General features: G+C 45.8%; 1 pseudogene; it reads left to right on the plus strand.

Moving 5' to 3' along the window:
• Positions 1 to 7,197: 7,197 nt before the first annotated feature.
• On the plus strand, positions 7,198 to 7,670 carry LOC136381287 (U1 small nuclear ribonucleoprotein C-like; annotated as a pseudogene).
• Positions 7,671 to 8,190: the final 520 nt, after the last annotated feature.

Consider the following 8,190-nt stretch of genomic DNA (forward strand, 5'->3'; position numbering starts at 1 on the left):
CAGGGAGTCACTGGCTCATGCCGCGAACCAGCACTGCTAGTAATTCCAGGTCCTGAGTGGGAACAGCATAGAATTAAGAAAATAGGCTTAAAGAGAAAAAAGGTGGGCTCAGGAGGACTCTAAAACACAGAGAGAGCTTACAAAAAGTGAGTCTCCACCCCCCTATCTGCTTTATTTATAGGGCAAAGTGAGGTCATTAGCAAATCAAAAAGATTATTAAAACAAAGTCACATTTCCAAGGCAACTCAAGAATTCTCCCAAGTGCAGAAAACCCCCATCATACATAACATCTTAACTTCACGAAACAAAGAATAAAAAAGAAACTGCCTCCAGTCTTTCCGAGGGGTGATAGGACAAGTAGAAACAATCCAGCATCACAGCTAACATGGAAGTGTGGAGAAAAACTTAGCCTTTAGCAACGTAAACAAGTAAGTGAGGTGGGGGTTTGGGAAGGGTGCAAATACTCGGCTTCATTGCCAATATGGAAGAGTGGGGGAAGAAGTTAGCCTTTTGCTAAGCCTCAAACTACAAGAGCTTTGCTACTTGTAGTCTCCCACAGGCTTGGCTGGAGCTCTCTGATGAAGGCACTTATGAGAAGCAATTGATGAACAACTAACTAAAATGATGCAACTATGAGTTGATGCATCTCATCTTTCTCTCCCTTCCTGCCTGTCTCTTTTTCTTTCCCTTTCTCTTTTTCTCACTGAAAAAAAAAAAAATGACAACAGTCAACACAATAGCTGTCCAGTGTGAATGAATCAAAATTATACCTATTTTTTGTCAGATCAGCAAAAAAAATATTTTTTGGTGTGCTGCAGAATTTTAGTGATTAGTTTATGGGTGCCATTATACGATGTTGAAAATCACTGAGCTATAGAGTTTATTTCAGGCCTTTTTTTTTTTTCTTTCTTTCCAATTTTTTGGTGAAGATCAGGCAGGATCGTTTGTCCTGGAGTTTCCCAGTCTGGATCTGGTTGATGATGTGCCCCTAATGGCATTTAACATGTGCCTCTCTGTCTCCTGTCAGCCCTGTAAACTGAGTATTAGCTCTAGAGACTTCCTCTTTTGGAGGTTCAGTTTTGGGACAAGATGACTTCCTAGGACAGAGGTCCCCAAACTTTTTACACAGGGAGCCAGTTCACTGTCCCTCAGACCGTTGGAGGGCCGGACTATAAAAAAAAACTATGAACAAATCCCTATGCACACTGCACATATCTTATTTTAAAGTAAAAAACAAAACGGGAACAAATACAATATTTAAAATAAAGAACAAGTAAATTTAAATCAACAAACTGACCAGTATTTCAATGGGAACTATGCTCCTCTCACTGACCACCAATGAAAGAGGTGCCCCTTGGCCCTGGCCGGTTGGCTCAGTGGTAGAGCATCGGCCTGGTTTGTGGAAGTCCCCGGTTCGATTCCCGGCCAGGGCACACAGGAGAAGCGCCCATCTGCTTCTCCACTTCTCCCCCTCTCCTTCCTCTCTGTCTCTCTCTTCCCCTCCCACAGCCAAGGCTCCATTGGAGCAAAAGATGGCCCGGGCACTGAGGATGGCTCCGTGGCCTCCGTCTCAGGTGCTAGAATGGCTCTGGTCGTGACAGAGCAACACCCCAGATGGGCAGAGCATCGTCCCCTAGTGGGCATGCCGGGTGGATCCGGGTCGGGCACATGTGGGAGTCTGTCTGACTGCCTCCCCGTTTCCAGCTTCAGAAAAATGCAGAAAAGGAAAAAAAAAAAAAAAAGAGGTGCCCTTCCGGAAGTGCAGTGGGGGCCGGATAAATGGCCTCAGGGGGCCGCATGCGGCCCGCGGGCCGTAGTTTGGGGACCCCTGTCCTAGGAGGTGCGTAGCTTTTCCATCTGGTTGTGTGTGTATCTGTGATGTTAGTCCCAGGTGCTCACCAACTACACCAATTCAGTCAAGATGGGGATGGTAAAATGCTGATGTTCTATTTCTAGTGTTTCATCTTCATGTAGTAGCTGGAATGTTATATAAAGCAGTAGTCCCCAACCCCCGGGCCATGGACTGGTACCAGTCCGTGGGCCATTTGGTACCGGTCCACAGAGAAAGAATAAATAACTTACATTATTTTCGTTTTATTTATATTTAAGTCTGAACGATGTTTTATTTTTAAAAAATGACCAGATTCCCTCTGTTACATCCGTCTAAGACTCACTCTTGACGCTTGTCTCGGTCACATGATACATTTATCTGTCCCACCCTAAAGGCCGGTCCATGAAAATATTTTCTGACATTAAACCAGTCCGTGGCCCAAAAAAGGCTGGGGACCACTGATATAAAGGGACACTTCGCCCTGGCCGGTTGGCTCAGCGGTAGAGCATCGGCCTAGCGTGCGGAGGACCCGGGTTCGATTCCCGGCCAGGGCACACAGGAGAAGCGCCCATTTGCTTCTCCACCCCTCCGCCACGCCTTCCTCTCTGTCTCTCTCTTCCCCTCCCGCAGCCAAGGCTCCATTGGAGCAAAGATGGCCCGGACGCTGGGGATGGCTCTGTGGCCTCTGCCTCAGGCACTAGAGTGGCTCTGGTCGCAACATGGCGACGCCCAGGATGGGCAGAGCATCGCCCCCTGGTGGGCAGAGCGTCGCCCCTGGTGGGCGTGCCGGGTGGATCCCGGTCGGGCGCATGCGGGAGTCTGTCTGACTGTCTCTCCCTGTTTCCAGCTTCAGAAAAATGAAAAAAAAAAAAAGGGGGGGACACTTCCCCTTATCTGCTGCTTAGTTGCCGTGAGGTACGGTGCATAAAAAAAGAAGGTTACTTCCTATATCCTTCCCTTTTATTTACCACTTGTCAGAGCAACGCTTGTTTATTAAATAGCGTATGTGTGTCAGAATTCCTTCTGAGAGTTTTCATTGCAACAAACTACCAGGTAGTGAGGTTGTGTGAGGGGGAAAGCCTAGCCTCAATTCCTGGCAGCTATCGATACCTTCCAAAAAGAACTGATACCTGTCTGTGACTAACCTGGCTTAAGTCATTACGCATCAGAGACCAGTGTGCCAGAGAATGCAGGCCATGCAGAAGGAGGCAGAGCTGGGACCTGACCACCCTACCAGCTAGAGACAAAGCAGTCTTCGATGATGATGAATAGCAGGTGGGGACAACAATGGCTCATTTACAAAGTCCTAGCAGGCTAACCTTGTAGGTGCTCTGAACTTACCTGTCATAAAAAGTACTTCTGTGATGAACCTGACCACATCCTCGAGGTCCATATTCAGTTAGCCATATAGCTGGCATCAGGAGACCAGAATCCTTTGGAAACACAGACTGAATGCAGGGTCATTTAGGACTCGTGCCCTGGGTGCCACTCCTAACAGTGAACGATGGAGGCTTAGACACTGTTCAAGCAAGGGTGGGAAGTGTCTATGATATTTTAACCAACATTGTTTGCTATCATTTTAACCAATAACAGCTTATTTTTACACACACTATGCTAATTATTAATAAGCCACTTAATACACAAATGAAAAACATTTCTAACACTCATTATGCTAATTAATGAAACATCTGGGCCTGACCTGTGGTGGCGCAATGGGTAAAGCATAGACCTAGAATGCTGAGGTCGCCAGTTCAAAACCCTGGGCTTGCCTGGTCAAGGCACATATGGGAGTTGATGCTTCCTGCTCCTCCCCATTTCTCTCTTGCTCTCTCTCTGTCTAATCTCTCTAAAATGTATAAATAAAATCTAAAAAACAAAAAGTAAAGGCCTGACCTGTGGTGGCGCAGTGGATAAAGCGTCAACCTGGAAACGCTGAGGTTGCCGGTTCAAAACCCTGGGCTTGCCTGGTCAAGGCACATATGGGAGTTGATGCTTCCTGCTCCTCCCCCCTTCTCTCTCTCTCTCTCTCTCTCTCTCTCTCTGTATCCTCTAAAATAAAAAAAATTAAAAAAAAAAAAAAAAAAAAACAAACAAAAAAAAAACAAAAAGTAAAATATTGGCTGAGTAGCCATTAAAAAAATTTTTTTTTTTAAATAGAAACATCGCTGACCTGTGGTGGCGCAGTGGATAAAGCGTCGACCTGGAAATGCTGAGGTCGCCGGTTCGAAACCCTGGGCTTGCCTGGTCAAGGCACATATGGGAGTTGATGCTTCCAGCTCCTCCCCCCTTCTCTCTCTCTGTCTCTGTCTCTGTCTCTGTCTCTCTCTCTCCCCCCCTCTCCTCTCTAAAATGAATAAATAAAATAAAAATTAAAAAATAAAATTAAATTTAAAAAAAATAAATAAATAGAGAAGAGAGGGAGAGACAGAGAGAGAGAGAAAAGAGAGAGGGAGAGAGAGAAGGGGGGAGGAGCTGGAAGCATCAACTCCCATATGTGCCTTGACCAGGCAAGCCCAGGGTTTCGAACCGGCGACCTCAGCATTTCCAGGTCGACGCTTTATCCACTGCGCCACCACAGGTCAGGCTCTCCCTCTCCTCTCTAAAATGAATAAATAAAAAAATAAATTAAAAAAAAAATAGAAACATCTGGGGTAAGTAGTGGAAGCCCTTGTGGTAATTCTCTATTTGACTTTTGATCAGATGCTGGCTGACTGTTCTGAAAGTGAACATTGCAGCTCAAGTCAACTGACTGCCTCCAGAATGTCACTTAAATGAAACATATTTATATCACTCTATGTATGAAGTTGAGTTCCTTAAAAACAAACTGTGACAAAGACTGACATACAGATGGATTATGAGGGAGTAGCCTCAAGCAATATCCCCAAAAAGAGGTGAGGGGGGACAGGATTGAACAGCTCAGTGGAAGAAAGCCTCAGATAGAGCTATAGAAAGCTCTGGGGCGGGCCCTGGCCGGTTGGCTCAGCGGTAGAGCGTCGGCCTAGCGTGCGGAGGACCCGGGTTCGGGTTCGATTCCCGGCCAGGGCACACAGGAAAAGCGCCCATTTGCTTCTCCACCCCTCCGCCGCGCTTTCCTCTCTGTCTCTCTCTTCCCCTCCCGCAGCCAAGGCTCCATTGGAGCAAAGATGGCCCGGGCACTGGGGATGGCTCCTCGGCCTCTGCCCCAGGCGCTAGAGTGGCTCTGGTCGCAATATGGCGACGCCCAGGATGGGCAGAGCATCGCCCCCTGGTGGGCAGAGCGTCGCCCCATGGTGGGCGTGCCGGGTGGATCCCGGTCGGGCGCATGCGGGAGTCTGTCTGACTGTCTCTCCCTGTTTCCAGCTTCAGAAAAATGAAAAAAAAAAAAAAAAAAAGAAAGCTCTGTGGCTACGGGCACTTCCCAGCCAGGGCCACAGCTGTGAGATGGGAGCTGCCCAAAGCCCCAGCATTTCCGAGCTCTCTCCACTGAGAGGGACTGTCTGGGGAACTTTTCTATCATTTTGTGATTATTTCAAAATCAGAACAAATATTACTAAAAATAATTGTACTGATTATTATTATTTTATTTTTATTTATTTATTTATTTTACAGAGACAGACAAAGAGTCAGAGAGAGGAAATGATAGGGACAGACAGACAGGAACAAAGAGAGATGAGAAGCATCAATCATCAGTTTTTCGTTGTGACACCTTAGTTGTTCATTGATTGCTTTCTCATATGTGCCTTGACTGTGGGGCTACAGCTGATGGAGCAACCCCTTGCTTGAGCCAGCGACCTTGGGCTCAAGCTGGTGAGCTTTTCCGCTCAAACCAGACAAGCCCGTGCTCAAGCTGGCAGCCTTGGGGTCTCGAACCTGGGTCCTCCGAATCCCAGTCCGACGCTCTATCCACTGCGCCACCACCTGGTCAGTAATTGTGTTGATTATTAAAAAATATCCCCCTTATGCTGCTTTGGTGGCCTCATAGAGGCCCCAAATACTGGGGAAGAAGCGTAAAGAATAACAATAGACACCTAAGCTATATCAACAAAAAATAGAATGAGTTATCAGGAAGAAAGAATAATTATATTCTCTCTTTCGTATTATTATGGGTAGAGTTAACAGATAACATTTCATTCCTGACATTGATCATTAAGTAACCATATGTTCAAGTATGTGCTTTAAAAATCTATAGTTAATTACTAGTAGAATAAGAATAGAACATATAACTTTAAAGTCAGTGGAATCACTTAAAAAGAAAAGAGGACAGAATATATAATCTATTCGGCAAAGGTCAAAAACAAAGAAAAATTCTAGAAATCATAAAAAATAAAAACAGAAAGCATGAAACTGACTAAATTAAAGCCGAGCATGTTGGTTATAGCAATAACAATATAACAGAATTATAACACATCAGTGTCTACACACGTGTAAAACTTACTAGGGTACACCAACAAACAAAATTATGTTATATTGATGGTGCACAACCCATTGAATATGCTAGAATACACTTACTTGTACACTTTATATGGGTGAGCTGTATGGTGTGTGAACAAATATCTCAATAAAACCTGGTACTTAAAAAATCTAGTGAGAGCCCTGGCCAGTTGGCTCAGTGGTAGAGTGTTGGCCTGGCGTGCAGGAGTCCCAGGTTCAATTCCCGGCCAGGGCACACAGGAGAAGCGCCCATCTGCTTTGCCACCCCTCCCCCTCTCCTTCCTCTGTGTCTCTCTCTTCCTCTCCCACAGCCAAGGCTCCATTGGAGCAAAGTTTGCCCGGGCGCTGAGGATGGCTCTGTGGCCTCTGCCTCAGGCACTAGAATGGCTCTGGTTGCAACAGAGCAATGCCCCGGATGGGCAGAGCGTCGCCCCTGATGGGCATGCCGGGTGGATCCCGGTTGGGTGCATGCGGGAATCTGTCTGACTGCCTTCCCGTTTCCAAGTTAAGGAAAAAAAAAATCCAGTGAGATTTAATTGGGGAATGGAGAATTGAAACATTCATTTTAAAGTGTTTCTGAAGAGAAACTTAATAAGTAAGATTTATCCTACTAGGTATTAACATGTGCTAACAAACTAAAATAAACAGTGTTATAATAACACAAACATAGACAATAGAAGAGAAGAGAGAACCTGGAAATGCATGCCATCATATTCAAGATTTGGTGTCTACTTAAGTGTCAACTCACATCAATGACAAATCAACCAACAAATTGTTCAGTTAACACTTTAAAAAAATGTACCAATTCTAGGTGGATTAAAGAATAAAAGTTACAAAGAACCAAAAATACCTCAGAGTTGAAAAGAATTTTATAAGCATAACAACAACATATGAAATAGCGAGGGAGGTAATTTCCGGTGGTGCCAAACCGAGTGGCCAACGGCCTGCAGAACAACATGCCCGAGTTTTATTGTGACCACTGCGATACATACCTTACCCACCACTCTCCTTCTGTAAGGAGCACACACTGTTGTGGTAGGAAACACACTGTGAAGACTACTATCAGAAATGGCTGGAAGAGCAGACTCGGAGCCTGATTGACAAAACAACCGCAGCATTTCAGCAAAGGAAGTTACCTCCTCCTCCCTTCTCCGCTCCTCCTCCCGCAGGACCAATGATCCCACCTCCCGCCAGTCCTCCAGGTCTCCCTTGCCCTGGAATGATGCCAGCACCCTATATGAGAGGCCCTCCCATGATGCCAATAATGGGCCCTCCTCCTCTTGGGATGATGCCAGTGGGACCTGCTCCTAGAATGAGGCCGCCTGTGGGAACCCACATGCCAATGATGACTGGGTCCCCGATGATGACACCTTCCCCCCGTCCCATGATGGCACCCACTTAACCACGAATGACTCAACCAGACAGATAAAGAGAGAGGGGAGCCTCTTTCTATCAGTTTTATACTACTTGTTCCAGAAGATCGTGGGGCTGTGACTCTGGGTGTTCTCTAATAGAATGACAGCAAAGACTCACTCCTTCTTTTTTTAAATTTTTTAAAAAATTTTTATTTATTCATTTTAGAGAGGAGAGGGAGAGGGAGAGAGAGAGAGAGAGAGAGAGAGAGAGAGAGAGAGAGAGAGAGAGAGAGAAGGGGGGAGGAGCTGGAAGCATCAACTCCCATATGTGCCTTGACCAGGCAAGCCCAGGGTTTCGAACCGGCGACCTCAGTGCTCCAGGTCGACGCTTTATCCACTGTGCCACCATAGGTCAGGCAGACTCACTCCTTCTTATCAAGCAAAGAATAGTTTTGGAGGAAAGTGATAGGACTAAAAAGCAATTTTCATTTGTATTGTGATATGTGAAAATAAAATTGTCAACTCCTTTAGTTTAAAAAGACAGGAAGGAAGGAAGGAAGGAAGGAAGGAAGGAAGGAAGGAAGGAAGGGAGGG

Source organism: Saccopteryx leptura, chromosome 9, assembly GCF_036850995.1.
Source record: "Saccopteryx leptura isolate mSacLep1 chromosome 9, mSacLep1_pri_phased_curated, whole genome shotgun sequence".
Lineage (NCBI taxonomy): Eukaryota > Metazoa > Chordata > Mammalia > Chiroptera > Emballonuridae > Saccopteryx > Saccopteryx leptura.